The 15,330-nt window shown below is 41.1% G+C and overlaps 1 protein-coding gene across 4 annotated transcripts in view; it reads right to left on the bottom strand.

The window, feature by feature from the left end:
* The window catches only part of JAK2 (Janus kinase 2), a 155,847-nt gene extending 143,014 nt beyond the window's left edge, over positions 1 to 12,833 (bottom strand). For 3 of the 4 annotated variants that reach the window (XM_031654210.1, XM_031654213.1, XM_031654212.1), the window contains exon 1: positions 12,752 to 12,833. The gene's annotated coding sequence lies outside the window, so the exon portion shown is untranslated. Of the gene's footprint in view, positions 1 to 12,623 lie in introns of all 4 variants that reach the window. The other variant, XM_031654211.1, reaches the window with a different exon arrangement.
* Between the last annotated feature and the right edge of the window lie 2,497 nt (positions 12,834 to 15,330).

Below are 15,330 nucleotides of genomic sequence, written 5' to 3'. Positions count from 1 at the left end.
GTTTTTGGGGTTTTTTGTTTTGTTTTTTGTGGGTTTTGGTCTTAGGAGTAGATTTTGAGCTACTTCTTAGAATCATGCTTAATGATGACTACATAGGAAAAGCCAGATTTATAATTCATAACACACATAAAGAAAAAGTGTGAACAAAGATGGGAGAGGTGCTTTAAATAGGCTTTAAAAGTTGGGAGTTTTTGGCCGGGCATGGAGGCTCATGCCTGTAATCCCAGTACTTTGGGAGGCCAAGGTGGGCAGATCGCGAGGTCAGGAGTTTGAGACCAGCCTGACCAACATGGTGAAACCCCGTCTCTACTAAAAATACAAAAATTAGTTGGGTGTGGTGGTGCACGCCTGTAATCCCAGTTACTCGGGAGGCTGAAGGAGGAGAATCGCTTGAATCTAGGAGGCGGAAGTTGCAGTGAGCTGAGATCATGCCACTGTAGTCCAGCCTGGGTGACAGAGCAAGACTCCGTCTCAAAAAAAAAAGTTGGAGGTTTTTTTCCCTTAAGATCTCATTTCAAAATCATCATATTCCAAGCCTGTATTACCAAGACATTTTTTAAAGATTTTAAGCAGTGATGAGTTTGTCTATAAAAAATAAAATTGCACAGGAAATTTAATTAATTCTGCTGGTGAAATATTTAACACTACCCTCTGCTATAGATATTCAAAAAAATCTAGAAGTTGTTTAAATCAGTATGAATTTAAGTTCATAATGATTTTTAAAATACTGCCGTGCTAGAAGAACACTGAATATTTCAGATATTCTGAAATAATTAAAGATTATCATAATGCATTCAGATAAAAAATAAAATTAGGCATCTATGGATAAACCAGGAAAGAATAAGGAATACATAAATATGGAAATGAAACAATTCTGCAGACACTGAGGCATTATGTTTGGAAGGTTTTCCAGTTACTCATCAATCAGATAGACTTATACTATCATGCACTATTTTCTTCTCTGAGTCATTCCCCAAGTCCTAAAATCCACTCCTGATGAATCCTTCCATATCAAACCTTTATAAAACCAATATATTCAATTCTTGCCTATAAAATGAGGCTGAGGGATACAGCAAGGTTGATACAGTTTGGATGCTGTCCCCTTTAAATTTCATGTGTTGCACTGTAATCCCCAGTGTTGGAGGTGAGGCCTGGTGGGAGGTGACTGGATCATGGGGGTGGATTTCTCATGAATGGTTTAGCAACATCCCCCTTGGCGTTGTCCTGAAGATACTGAGTTCTTGCAAGATCTGGCTATTTAAATGTGTGTGGCATCTTTCCCCACATTCTCTTTTGCTCCAGCTCTTGAAATGTGATATTCCTGCTCCCTGTTAGCTTTCGGCCAAGAGTAAAAGCTCCCGGAGAACTCCCCAGAAGCTGAGTAAATGTCAGCCCCATGCTTGTAGGCCTGCAGAACCATGAGCCAATTAAACTTCTTTTCTTTATAAATTACTCAGCCTCAGGTATTTCTTTACAGCAAAGCAAGAACAGACTAACAGGCCATGTGCAGTGGCTCCAGAACCATAATCCCAGCACTTTGGGAGGATGATGCGGAAAGATCACTAGAGCTCAGGAGTTCAAGACCAGACTGAACAACACGGTGAAACCCCATCTCTACAAAAAAAAATACAAAAATTAGCCAGGCATAGTGGCACTTGCCTGCAGTGCCAGCTACTCGGAAGGCTGAGGTAGGAGGATCGCTGGACCCCAGGGAAGGCAAGGCTGCAGTGAGCCATGATCGAGCCACTGTCCTCCAGTCTGAGGACAGAGTGAAACCGTCTCAGAAAAAAATAATGAACAAACTAACAGAAGAGTAAAAGGACAGAACTCCCATCATGAAGACTGTTCCTAATACAGTGTTACTTTTACAGACCACCATAACCAGAGGCACTGTGAATCAAACTTACTACAATGAAGGTGTATGTCATTCTACTTCTAATAATTTTAAAATTTCATAATTGTAAATATAATCCAATTATTGCAGAATACTTACCTTTAAAAGTCTGTGGCAGGGAGGGGTAGGGGTGAAAGCAAGGATAATGTTTTTTTAACAAGACAAGGTCCTAAATGTAGGATTCCAGCAATATCATTACAACTGAAGATCTGATGCAATGAAAACTGTATTTCCCATCACCTCTGCCCCTCCTCAAAATAAACCAAAAAATATACAATACCTCATGTATTTAAAAAAATAAATTATGCATATAAATAAGTATAAATAAAATAATCAGAATAGTATTTCTATATATTTATTTACTTATCTATTTTATTTATTTATTTTTTTGAGACAGAGCTTCGCTCTTGTTGCCCAGGCTGGAGTGCAATGACACGATCTCAGCTCACCGCAACCTCCGCCTCCCAGGTACAAGCAATTCTCCTGTCTCAGCCTCCCAAGTAGCTCATATTACAGGCATGCGCCACCACACTTATTTTTTTTTTGTATTTAGTAGAAACAGGGTTTCACCATGTTAGTCAGGCTGGTCGTGAACTCCTCACCTCAGGTGATATGCATGCTTCTACTTAAAAAGCTTAAAAATATTCTAAATTTGACCTTCTAAAATAGTAAGTTGTAAAATCCAGACTTACCTGTAATTCTGTCTTCTCTAAACTGGCGAATTAACTACAGATCTAATAATTCCATGTTGCATGAACTTATCCTTAATGGTTCCAATCTCAAATGACCTGACCTAGCCTATGGATTGCCATTATGAAATGACAAGCTTCCCTCAGTATGCAAATTTGATACAAATAAAACTATATTGTGAATTTTTAACAATTTAAGGCCAAAAACAGATTAATAAGAGCAGACTCATAAGTCAGCAAATGCCCAGTAAGTACAAAAAATAACTTAATACTTCAAAATAAAGTTTAAAAAAAGGTAACATTAAAATGGAAAACCAAGGTTAAATTCAAGTTTAAAATCAGAAATAAACAGAGAAATTAAATAGAAGTAATAACTAAATTGAAAAACTGGCAAAAAGAACTGCTTCTATTCCTAAACGCTTGATTTATTCATTTTATTTTCAAGTACTTGAATGCCTCCCATATGCTAATAAATATTATACAGGACTTGGAAACAAATAAATTAATGGAAATGTTCACTATCCAATAACTCACAATATAGTTTCACAGGAGCCATTGTTAGAATGAAACAAAGTCCAGAAATAGATCCAACTACATACACAATTTAAAACACCAGCATTTCATAGTAGCAGAGAAAAGGATTATCTGACAAATAGTATTGAAACTGGACAACCATCTAGGGGAAAAAAGTTGCATTCCATCTTGTATCTTGCATCAGTATAAATTCCAGATGGATCAAGAAAACAAGGGAGAGTCTCAAAATACAATTTCAGGGTTGAGAAGGGACCTACCTAGATGCACAACAACAACAACAAAATCACACTATCTACAGAATCAAAAAGATAAAAAGACAACCTAGGGAAAACAACTCATTTCACAAACGCAAAGCTATCTTCCTTAGTATAAGAGCTCCCACAAAGCAAAGTGAAAGGACCACAAATCCAATAGAAAGTGGGCTGAGATATGAGTGAAGAGTTCCCCAAAAAAGGAGAATAAAAAGCAAATTAAAATTATAATGAGATTCTATTTTTCATGTCTCAAGTTGGCAAAGATCAAGTCATCTGAAACCACAATGTTAGTAAAGGTGTAGAAAAGCATAAATTGGTATTTCTATGTCAATTTGGCAATATTTGTTGAACTTAGTAACATATACCACTTTTGAATCAGCAATTCCTCATCTACTTAATCTTTAGTTATGGTCACACACACACACGCCCTGACAAATGTACAAAGATATTTACTACTTTTTGAATTCTAAGACATTTAAATGTGTTCAAAAAATAGATAATTTTTTTAAAGAAAGAATAAAGAGACAAATACAGACAACTCTCAAAGAGTTTTGTTCCAAAGGGGAGTGAAAAATGGGGCGATAGCTTGAAGAGATGTGGAGTCAAGTAATGATTTAAATTGGGAATTGGCAGAGCACAGTTCACACATACCATATTTAGCCAGTTGCCTGTTTTGTAAATAAAGCTTTATGAGAACACAGCCATGAGCCATGTCTGTTCATTTATGTATTGTCTATAACTGCTTTTGCACTACAAAGGTGGAGTTGAGTATGTGCAAGAGAAACAATCTTGCCCACAAAGTCTAAAATATTTTCTTTATGATCCTTAATAGAAAAATCTTGCCAATCTCTGGTTTAAATCAGTAATTCTCACAATCTAGGCCCCAGATCAACATTATCAGATCACCTGGGAACTCACAGATGCAAATCTTCAAGTCTCACTCCAAAGCTAATGAAACAAACTCTGGGGTGAGGCCCAGCAATTTGTGTTTCAACAAGCCCTTTAGGTAATTCTAATAAGAACCACTGAGTTAGGAAACAGTTCTAGTACAGTTAATCCTCACTGTCTTCAACAGGTTCTTGGAAACTGTGATTTTAAGTCAAACAATGTGTAACAAAATCCATTTTTCCATAGGCTAATTGAGATAAGCAAGTTCCTATGGCATATTTATGGCCACAAAAACATCATCAAACTTCTAAATAAAGACCCAAATACTTTGATTATTAAACACTAAAATAAATGTGAGCTATACACACATTTAGGAAAGACTAACAAAAACAAGTAAGATAATTATTTACCCAATTCAGTTCAGTCACAAGTGGCTACAGCCTATTCTAGCAGCTCAAGGCACAAGGTGGGAACCAACCCTGGACAGGACACCATCCACTGCAAGACACACTCATACAACATGATCACTCAGACTGAGACCATTTAGACACACCGATCCACCAACATACACATCTTTAGGATGTGGCAGGGAATTGGGGCACCCAGAAAAACCCACACAGACATGGGGAGAATGTTCAAACTCCACACAAACAGTGGCCCCAGCCAGGAATCAATTTTTTTTTCTTATCAACATTACGAACAAACAACAGTTATTCAAGGACCTGCTGTATAGCCAGGAACAGATAAGGACCCTTTGTGTTCACACATTTAAAGGGTCTTGAGGAAACTTCATGGGAGCCTAAGAGCCCTCAAGCAGACTGTCAGTGAGAACTTCAAGGAAAGTGACAGAAATGATAGTGAAAGCTGAATAAGAGGAGACCCTTGTTACATACTAGGGCAAAGTTTAACAAAACTATCACCTACATTAACATGTTAAATAAAATACATACCTGACCTAATGAATTAAGGAGATTCTCCACAAGAACTTAAAGTAATTTGGCTTCTTCTAGCTGCCCTTATAATTGAGAGAACAGAGAGATGAACTAAAGAATGAGCTATTCACTTTTTGAGTAGAATTTCAAGGAGAGGTAATGGACTCAGAACAATCTTTTCGGCCAGCAGAGTGTCAAATAAAAAGGGCCTCAGAGCAAAGATCCAATCTAGAGTGTGACTATAAGATCCTTTCTCAAGGTCTAAATCAGTACCTCATAGATCCTTTCAGACGAAATATTATCTAAGGATCTTAAGGGTGTTGTTCCACAGCAGCCTCACACAGAGCTTAGGGGAGGAAAGAGTTCCTCTCAAGAGACTTGTGGATATGGCGGTACAGATTATAAACTTATACACAGGAAGTCCACAAAGTTTTTAAAGGAGTTGTATTAGCTTGGAATGAAAGGGACACGTGCTATATTTTAAAAGAGGGCCTTTGGACCCTGAAGCACTACAGGCAGGAAGCAAGCTCAGGAAGTTACTCTTACAAATACAAAGCACTTTATATGGGTGGGATGTGGGGGTAGGGGAGATAAATAATTCAGAAGATAAACCCAAAAAAAGAAGAAGCCTATGTCCCATTTAGAACAACTTCCAGGAAGCAGGACTGAGACCTAATCAAGGAACTGGTAACATGTGCCCAGTGGGGTTGCAGAATTGCTATAGATTGTGCCTACCTTGTGCGCTTCTTGAGGAGGAATGTCTACTGCAAATAACCCGTGCCTTTTCAATCTTGTAAAGTATGTGGGGGACATATAAACTGTCTCTTCATGGGTCCTCAGTTCAAGAAGAACCATATCCAATTAACCATACCCAAGAAAATTATTCTGTACCTGGACCGGATTTATATGATGAGATGCTAGACTCTGAGTTACTGTCATGATGGGATGTGAATTAGGGACCTTTGAGGAGAAGCTTAGTGTATTTTGCATGTATTTCAGATACAGGAGGGATGTGAAGTTTGGCAAAATGGCAAGCTGTGGCAATAGTATTAATAATTGTCCAGAGATGGCCATTACAATATTTCCCATCTCACATGTTTTTCTTCTACAGTGTGAACTTGCCACTCCCCCATCAAATCTGGACAGATTTCTGACACTTACAACCAGTAGAACATGGCAGAAGTTATACTGTGCAACTACCAAGACTAAATCATAAAGATTTATGCTGAGACACACTGACACACTCACTTTCAATTCTCTGCTCACCACTATGAAAGGTGACCACCCTGAAGCCACCATATTGTGAGGAAATCCAGGCCACATGTACATGCTCCAGTTAACAGCCCAGCTAACATCCCAGTCAAGAAGGAGCATCAACTACCCATCATGTGAGTGAAGACACCTCCAGATGATTCCAGTCCTTTGCCTTCAAGTCACCCCTGGCTGGCAATTCTTCCCAACTCATGTCCTAGTAGCCACTGCGGAGCAAAAACAAAGTCATCCCTGGGTGTGCCCTGTCTCAATTATTGATCCATGGTATCTGTGAGCCTAATAAAGTAGTTGTTTAAAATCACTAAGTTTTGGGGAGTTTCTGTTACACAGCAATAGCAATCACTGATGGAAATAATCCAGTAGAGGGAAGAACTGAGAAGGCAAGAAAAAGAGGAAAGAAATATAATGGTAAAGCCTTTGAAGGCAAAGGGGATGAGCTCTTCTACACAACTGAATGGAGAGGCTTTAGAAGGGACGCTAAAACATTCATTGTAGAGGGGAAAAGGGCAATGTACAGAGGACAGGTGGTTGCCTGGTGAACAGGAATCAGAGACTAGAAAAGGAGATGTGGGGGGGTGGTAGGAAAGAGTTTGCTGGTTTTTGTCATAAACATTGGTAAACCATTTCTTTTTTAAACTTTATACACATTTTACCATGTGATCCCACCTTTTTAAATTCTCTAAAAAAGATTTAGTCCATTCCCTCAATAGACAAGACTCACTGATTATGTGAGTTGCTTGAAATCGTATACCATGTTGACAGCAGGGTCAGTCCTTTATCCCCTGATTTCCAAAACAGTGCACTTACTCACATCACATGGCCCTTTATATTATAAAAATATTACCTAATAGCATTATATTTCATAATCATAATTTATTAAACAAAAATCACTTAGTAAGAACTAATGAGTACTCTGTTTCCAGTAACATACCAACAAGATGAGCAGAAGAATGTTCTTGGGAAGATCAAAATAAACATGCAAGCAAAGTAAATGGCCCATGGACCATTCTAACCTAGTTAACCCCTTGTAGCTATACAGAAAGGCTTCAAAATAGATAATGCTTCTCTTTGTTCTTTCCAGTACCCCTAATTTCATCAATCATTCAACCCTCAGAGTTATAAGTTACCTACCAAGAATTTATCCTTCCTTTTAGAAACAAATATTTTATCACTTTATTCAAATTTTACCAGCACAGAAGCACCCAGAGATGGCTTGTCTAACCTCCTATCATTCAGATAAAACACAGAACCAATGCACATAGAAAGAATAGTACCTAGATAGTGTGATATGTAAGAGGATACAAACCAATGGCAATCTGTTGAAAAATACCTCCCAGGTTTTATTATGCCTAAAATTCTCATCCTTAGTCCTAGTGATGGAGAGCTTTGGAAAAGTCTTCACTGATCATCCAACTGTCAAATCCAAAGGTCTTTGGTTAAACCGAAGAGAACAAAATATTAACAGTGGTTATTTCCACATAGGGAAAGTATAAGCAATTTTCTTCTGTTTTTATAGATTTCATATTAGCAAAAACACTAGTACATATTTTTAAGACCATTTATTGGATCTGATTCTTCTCATTTCTTGCCAATGACCAACATGTTGATCATTCCACCTCCTAACCTATCCACTAATTTGCCTCTCTCATACTAACTGTTTTTTCTTTGTCTCCTTTACCCATTTCTCTCCTTTCACCCACCTGCTAATTATGCACAATCCCCAAGGCTCAATCTCAGGTCCACTACTCTTTTCTCTTAAGTACCACAGCACCAGCCTTAATTTCGCTAACAAATTCTAGTCATATGTCCCACCGTAGGCTATCAATTTTCACTTGCCCATCCCACGGCCACCGCAAACTCAACATATCCACAATATAGGCTCAACTGTCTACATCCCCTCTACCAGCTACTAATACTGCCATAACTATTTTTGTTACTAACTACCATTAACCAAATGGCAGTTTCTTTGTCGTTAACTGAGTAACTTTGGACACATTTTAAGTCTCTCTGGTCTGAGTCCTAATATACAAAGTATATAGACTGACTTAGATGTTCTAAGCTGTCTTGGAGTTCCAACACTCTTTGATTTCCTCTGTCACTGAAGAGCAAACCTTCAAGGTAAGGTAATCTTTAATCACTCTTCTCCCGTTCATTCTCCCTTTTTATTCAATCCATAATAATGTCTTGTGACATCTCTGCAATCTGACTTATTTCTACTAAGTCCAAGTCCTCATTACTTCAGGGCTCAATTATTTTCCTACCTCTCTCTACCACTTCTCTTTCCAATTCATGTGAGATCTAGCACTGGTGCTGCTTTGATTTTCCTAAAATATTTATTTCAGCAAACTCTTTCTCAATTCAAAACTTTTAAAGCTTCTCCGTATCTACAGGTCAAAGTACATTCTTCTCATCCTAGCATTTAAAGACATCCATAATCAAATTCCAACTACATTTTTAACACAATTTCTTACTACTCTTTCACACAAACCTTCATTTCAGTCAAGTTGTTTATGTACTGCTCTCTGAACATATCATACATATATACATATTTTGCCTTTGCTTACCCCCTCTACCAGTTCCTTCCTATTATACAAAATCTCTGCTCAACTCGAAGTGGTCTCAAATATCTGTAACTTTTATTATTTAGCTTATCTGCCCAATTACACTGTAAGTCCTTAGGGAAAGGAACCTCTTTTGTATTTCTTTGTTTCTCTTTTGGATACAGCCAAGTACCTTTTACATTGCAAATATTAACAAATATTTGTTTGGTGACTACAGTTCCTTATCACACAATCAACATGTATTATTTCTTGAATGCTGCCCACGTGCTCTCCATTGTGTGTGTGTGTGTGTTTTTTTTTTTTAATCTAAGGTACTGTTCCTCAAAGAATACACAATCAACTTGAAAAGATATGGCTAACACTAGGGAAATAACTATCATAAACAACTAAAGCATGGCATATAATTAAACCATGTGAAGATGTTCTAAGACTAAAGAGCTACAGAAATAGAGGAAAAAAAGAGGGATGGAGAACATAAGCAAAAATTAAAGGATAGAAGAAACATATAGCTTGTTACTAGAAAGTGTGGAAATCAGCTTATAAGCTGAAGGATTAGAGATCCTTAGACAAAAGACTAAATAAATAGGGCAGGGATTGATAATAGACTATCTTAAAAGACAGGAAAATTTAATAAGTAGAAAATGGTAAGCCACTGAAGATTTTGGGGCAAGGGAATACTATAATAAGGAGTATTAGAGTGGAATCTCTATTGAGGATAAACGAAAGAGACACTGAATTCTCATAAGTTCAAATAACTTTCAATATTCGAGGCTCAGGAAATGTGTCTGGGATTCACACAGTAAAGGAGGGAAAGCAGAGATACGAGAAAGAAAGGAAATATGGACATTTTGAATGGGAATAAGACGTAAATGAAAAAAGTAGTTTAAAGAAGATGCCTAATTTAAAGCCTACATGATTAGAAGAAAATTAAGAGGTAGAAAATGGTAACTTTCACTTTGGGCATTCTGAGTTTAAGGAGATGAACAGAAATAGAAGCAGAAGACCAGTACAGGAAAAATCAGGAAGTGACTAGTACAACAAGTTAGCAATAGGATTAGTTTTAAAATCAAAGAACCGGGCAGAAGTTATAAACATATTACACAGGAGATGAAATATATTAAGCCATGATCAGTTGATACTAGCTTTATATCAATAATTTTATCAGAAAAGCAAACTAAAAGCTAAGGCAGAGGTTTCCAAACCCATTCAGGGAGCCCTGAGTCTTAGCAAATTTTTCATGACACCTCTAGGCCAAAAGAAATAGGTTTGAACAACTTACTTAGTAGTTATGTCCTTACAACTTAGTGTCTCTTGAGCACTGTAGAACTTATCGAACCTTAGAATCAAATTGGACAATACCACACAGTCATTTCCTGTTCTAGATTCATTTTCATGTACTAGTTGCTTTTTATCAGAGCAACCTCTGAAAATACATCTTTACAAAGACATGACACTGTGGAAACGGATGTAGGTAGCTAATGTTGAAACCATGAACTACCTCAAAACAAAAGTTCAAGCCTAAGGCGCTCTGGGCACCTTGGCACACAGTTTGGGAAACTGGGAGCTAAGAGGAGGGGTCTAAAAGGGAGGGGGGAAGGGTGAGAAATGTAATGGGGGAGGAGCAAAAGAAAGTTCTTAGCACAGTTAACCACAAGGGGGCAGCACAATAATTGCTAGGGGCAACACAATGGGGGTTTAAGCAGAGAGACAAAAGTCAAACCTTTCCATACAAAGGCTACAATACCCCCTCACCAGCTTAAGACCTTAAAGTCCTTTATCTCTTTATACTAGAAAGGAAGAAATAAGAAACACTAGTTACTGGCAGATCACCTTATGCAGTCATTCTGGCCTTCTCTGAATCTCCTTTGCCTCCCAGCCACGATAGTAGCCAAGACTTTTATGAGAGCCAAGCAATTTACTACTTGGCATGTGTCTTACCCAGTTCTCACAACAATCTTATAAGAAAGTGCAGCTAAAAGAGTAATACAACTCTTTTTTTCTTTCTTTCTTTTTCTTTTAGACAGAGTCTCACTCTGTTGCCCAGGCTGGAGTGCAGTGGTGCCATCTCGGCTCACTGCAATCACCAACTCTCAGGTTCAAGCAATTCTCCTGTCTCAGCCCCCCGAGCAGCTGGGATTACAGGTGTGCACCATCACGCCTGGCTAATTTTTGTATTTTTAGTAGAGATGGGCTTTCACCATGTTGGCCAGGCTGGTCTCGAGCTCCTGACCTCAAGTGATCCTCCTTCCTCAGCCTCCCAAAGTGCTGGGATTACAGGCGTGAGCCACCATGCCCGGCCGCAAATAATACAACTCTTAAGTGGCAAGAACACCAGGATTCAAATCCAGATCTCACTCCAAAGCCAATGCACTTTCCTATTCTGCCTCAAAAGCATCCCACCTTTCAGCAATAGCCAGGTGAAGCAAAGAAACAATGTCATATTCCTTTCCCATATCTGAGACACCTGCCTCAAATCACCAAAGGCACACACACACAAAAATCCCTAATGAGTCCCTAAAACATGCTATAAATTGCAAATACAGGATATTCAGTCAGAGCAAAAACAAGCATGGTGTGCTCTTCTAGCCAGCAAGTACTGCAGTTTTCCTATTCAGGTAAATATATGTACTATTAAGGCAAGTGCCGGATACATCCAATCTGTACATACATTACACATCAACAGACAAATGCATGTACAAGCAAATAATTCTCACACTTAAAGTGGTATACGGTGAGGCGGATGGGGGAAGGGAGGCCAAAAATTGATTATTCATCTTCAAATGTTCTGGGTGTTATATCAAAATACAGGTTGAACATCCCTAATCTGAAAAGCTCCAAAATCTGAAACATTTTGAGCACCAACATGATGCCACAAGGGGAAAATTCCCTGCATAAGTACTTAATACAAACTTTGTTTCATGCACAGATGTAAAAATATTGCAAATGACTTAGTGGCTGTGTGAATAAGGTGTATATGAAACATGAATTTCGTATTTACAGTTGGGTCCCATCCTTGACATAGCTCATTTTGTATATGCAAACATTCTAAAATTTAAAAAAAAAAAATCCAAAACACTTCTGGTCCCAAGCATTCTGGAGAAGGGATACAAAATATTTATTTGCAGTAGCCCAACTCACTGTAAAAACTTATCATGAAACCAAGAGCAATCATCTCCCTTATTCCCACTTCTAGTTTCCTTCTCCATACTAAGCCGCTACTATCCTTTCATTCAGAGAAATGGAGTTTCTCCTGACAGATTAGTGATTACCGGAAAACAAACTGGGTAAATTCAACCGACACAACAAGCTTAGGCAGATAAAACCATCAGGAAGCATTCAGTGTGGTAGCAGAAACCCCAGCAAGAATAGCTAACGTGTTCTCACAAAAGCTATCTCTTATTGGTTGGAAATATTCCTCTTTGAAGGATTAAGAACCTCTGGCTGTTTAAGAAGAAAGGGTAATGGACAACGTTTTACATTTCTCTGCAAAGTCATGTTATGTGTAAAGCCAACAAAAAAAATGTTTCTTAAAGGATCCAAGACGAACAAAACACCCCAAAATTACTCTCGCATATCAACATTAAAAGTTTAGCACTGACATTTTCAGAGGAGTAAGCAACAATGAGCCCTGCCTGTCTTCACACGCTTCCAGCCTTCCTACGCACGCACTCCCAGCTCGCGACACCTTCTTCGCCTTTACTGCAGCGATAAAGGACAGCACACCCACCGTCGCGGGAGGAGGAGGAAGAGCCTCTTTTTCTGCAGAAGAGAAACAGCTCACATCTTGTTCCTGTTGCCTTCTTCTAAAAAAAAAAAAAAAAAAAAAAAAAAAAAAAAAAAAAGCAGCAGTTACTACTACCACATAAGTCCAGGAGAAACAGATGCTTTTTTTAGGCTGTTTAAGTGTCTAGAAAATTTTAAAAAGGAATAAGGAGGTGGGGGGTGCGGGAATTATAAGACACAAATGGAAGCAAATATCACTAGCAAGACTCGTTCTAGGTGTCGTCTTAAAGAGGAAGATTTTTCTGGCTCAGAAGTTTGCTGCCACTAGCGGGGGCGGGCGGGATCAGAAGGTAAGAAGGGGGTGGAGAGACAACTGCTGCCCCCCACCCAGAAGCCAGGCAGAGATAACACCCACCGGTTACACAGATGGGGCGACCAGAGTGCGCCCTTGAGCCCGCAGGGGCGGCTCCTACCCGGCGGGCCAAGGTCTGCGAAGCCCCGAGGCGGGCACGGCTCTGAGCGACCTCCAGGCTGGGCCCTCGGGGGCCCTCCAGTGTTGGCTCAGCTCCCACTCACATCCCTCCGCGGCGAGGACCAGGCCTCTCCCTGAGCCGCAGCAGCCCTCAGCCCCGACGCGCGCCGCAAGCCCGGGCCGAGGGGCCCGAGCGGCCGAGAGGCCGAAGTGACGACGAGAACACCCGAGCGAGCCGAGCGCCGGCCCAGCCTGTCAGCGCCGAGGGAGGCCGTTAGAGGCGTCCGCTGCTGCCCCCTTCTGCTCCTCTTCCTCTCTCGTTCCTGCAGCCCCACACCACTCCCACTTCGGGCAGCCGGGAAGCCCGTCACAGTTGTCTCCACCCTCTCCTGGGCCAAACCGTCTTCTCAACGCCGCGGGCGACACTAACTTGGTCGCCCTATTAGCTTCGAACTCAGCCTCCAGGTTGGCCTGCAGTCTCCCCGACTGGCAGGAGACTGGGCCGGACAGACGCTGGGGGAGAGCCGGACGCGTGTTCCGCAGTGCGCGTGCGCCCCTCGGTGCTGGCCGCGGGACCTGCGGGCGCGGGCCACGCAGGGCGGCGGCCTCTCGGGAAGCCGGCGGGCGCGCGTGGAGATTCCTGGGACGGCCCCTGGGCGTGAGCGCGCAAGGAAGTTAAGGCGGCGGCGCCGCCTCGCGAAACACTGGTGCCTGGCTGGAGCTAGGTGCCAGCGCTGGGCCCGGGCTTCACTAGATGGGCGGGTGTGTGTGTGTGGCCGCCGCCCGCCAGGGAAGCGGCTGGGAGTGAGTCAGCCTGACTGGCGCCCGCCCCTCCAGAACACAGCCTGCACCGGAGGAGGCCGGGCTGCCTCCGCACGGAGACTCCCCTCCCGCACACTTGTCCGCTTTCTGCTTTTCCTTCCACTTCCCGGGTACAGCAGACCTGTACTTCCCCAGTCCAGGCTGCTAGGCCGAGGGGAAGTGTCGCCGGGGGCCGGGGACAACGAGCTTACACGCGCTGTTTCGTGGCAATGCGACCTCCAGCGCCTGACTCCGATCAGGCACCTGGCTGGAAAGGGGTGAAGGTGGGATGAAGCGCCCAGCTGTCTGCGGGTTGGCGACAAGGCCTAGCGAATGTTTCTCCTAGAGGAGAAATAACTTTACTGGCGTAGCCTGGTGTAGCCCAGGAGAGGGTGGAGACAATGGCTGTGACGGGCTTCCCGGCTGCCAAAGGACCTTATTCATTTATTCAGATATTTACCGAGTGTCTACTAGGTGCCAGGCTGTAAGTCCCCAAAGATACTAAGTGAACACTACCCCACACACTCCTTGCCCTACTGGATTGTATTCTGATGGAAGCGACAAAATAACAAACAACGCTTTAAATGCATAATGTGCGGGGTGTGTAATTGCCACTAAGAAAATGCGTAATTTTCTGCTGCCATATACATAATAACAAAGAAAAGGAGTAGAAAGTGAAGAGGGGCTGTGCTGTTTCATGGTGGCCAGGAATGATTTCCTAGAATAAATGACATTTGAGCAGAGATCTAAAGGATGAGAATGAACCAGTCCCATGACTATCTGGGAAAACAATTTCAGGCAGAGGGACTCCTGAAAGCAAAGACCTTGAGAAGGGAATGTGTTTGGCAGGTTCAAGGATCAGGAAAGAGATCACTGTGGCTGGAGGACCCTGAAGGAGGGGGCAGTGGTAAGAAGTGAGGCCAAAGAAGTAGCCTGGCAACAGATCGTGTAGGGCTTTTTTCAAGTATTAGCCCTCTTTCTGTCAACCTAAATGAAGTGACGCATTCATAGCTCCTGTTTCCCCATACACAAGTGATGCTGCTATTCAGGTCTGTCTTGTACTTACTGGTTTCTTTAAACCTCACCAAAGCAACTCCTGCATTTCTTCTTACATAAGACCCGTTGCAAAAGGTCTTTAAGCAAATGATAGCAGCATAGGAAATGACTTGAATTCACCCTGACTCTTTTAAAGTAAATAATGAACTAGAGCTGTGTAAGAGGGAGGGATTTACAGGAAAATTGCATTCCTACGGCAACTGCTTCATAGGCAATATATGGGCAAAGTTAATTAGAATTTCTAATTATTAATT

Source organism: Papio anubis, chromosome 13, assembly GCF_008728515.1.
Source record: "Papio anubis isolate 15944 chromosome 13, Panubis1.0, whole genome shotgun sequence".
NCBI lineage: Eukaryota > Metazoa > Chordata > Mammalia > Primates > Cercopithecidae > Papio > Papio anubis.
Note: the sequence above shows the minus strand (reverse complement) of the source record. Positions and strands in the feature narration are given on the sequence as shown.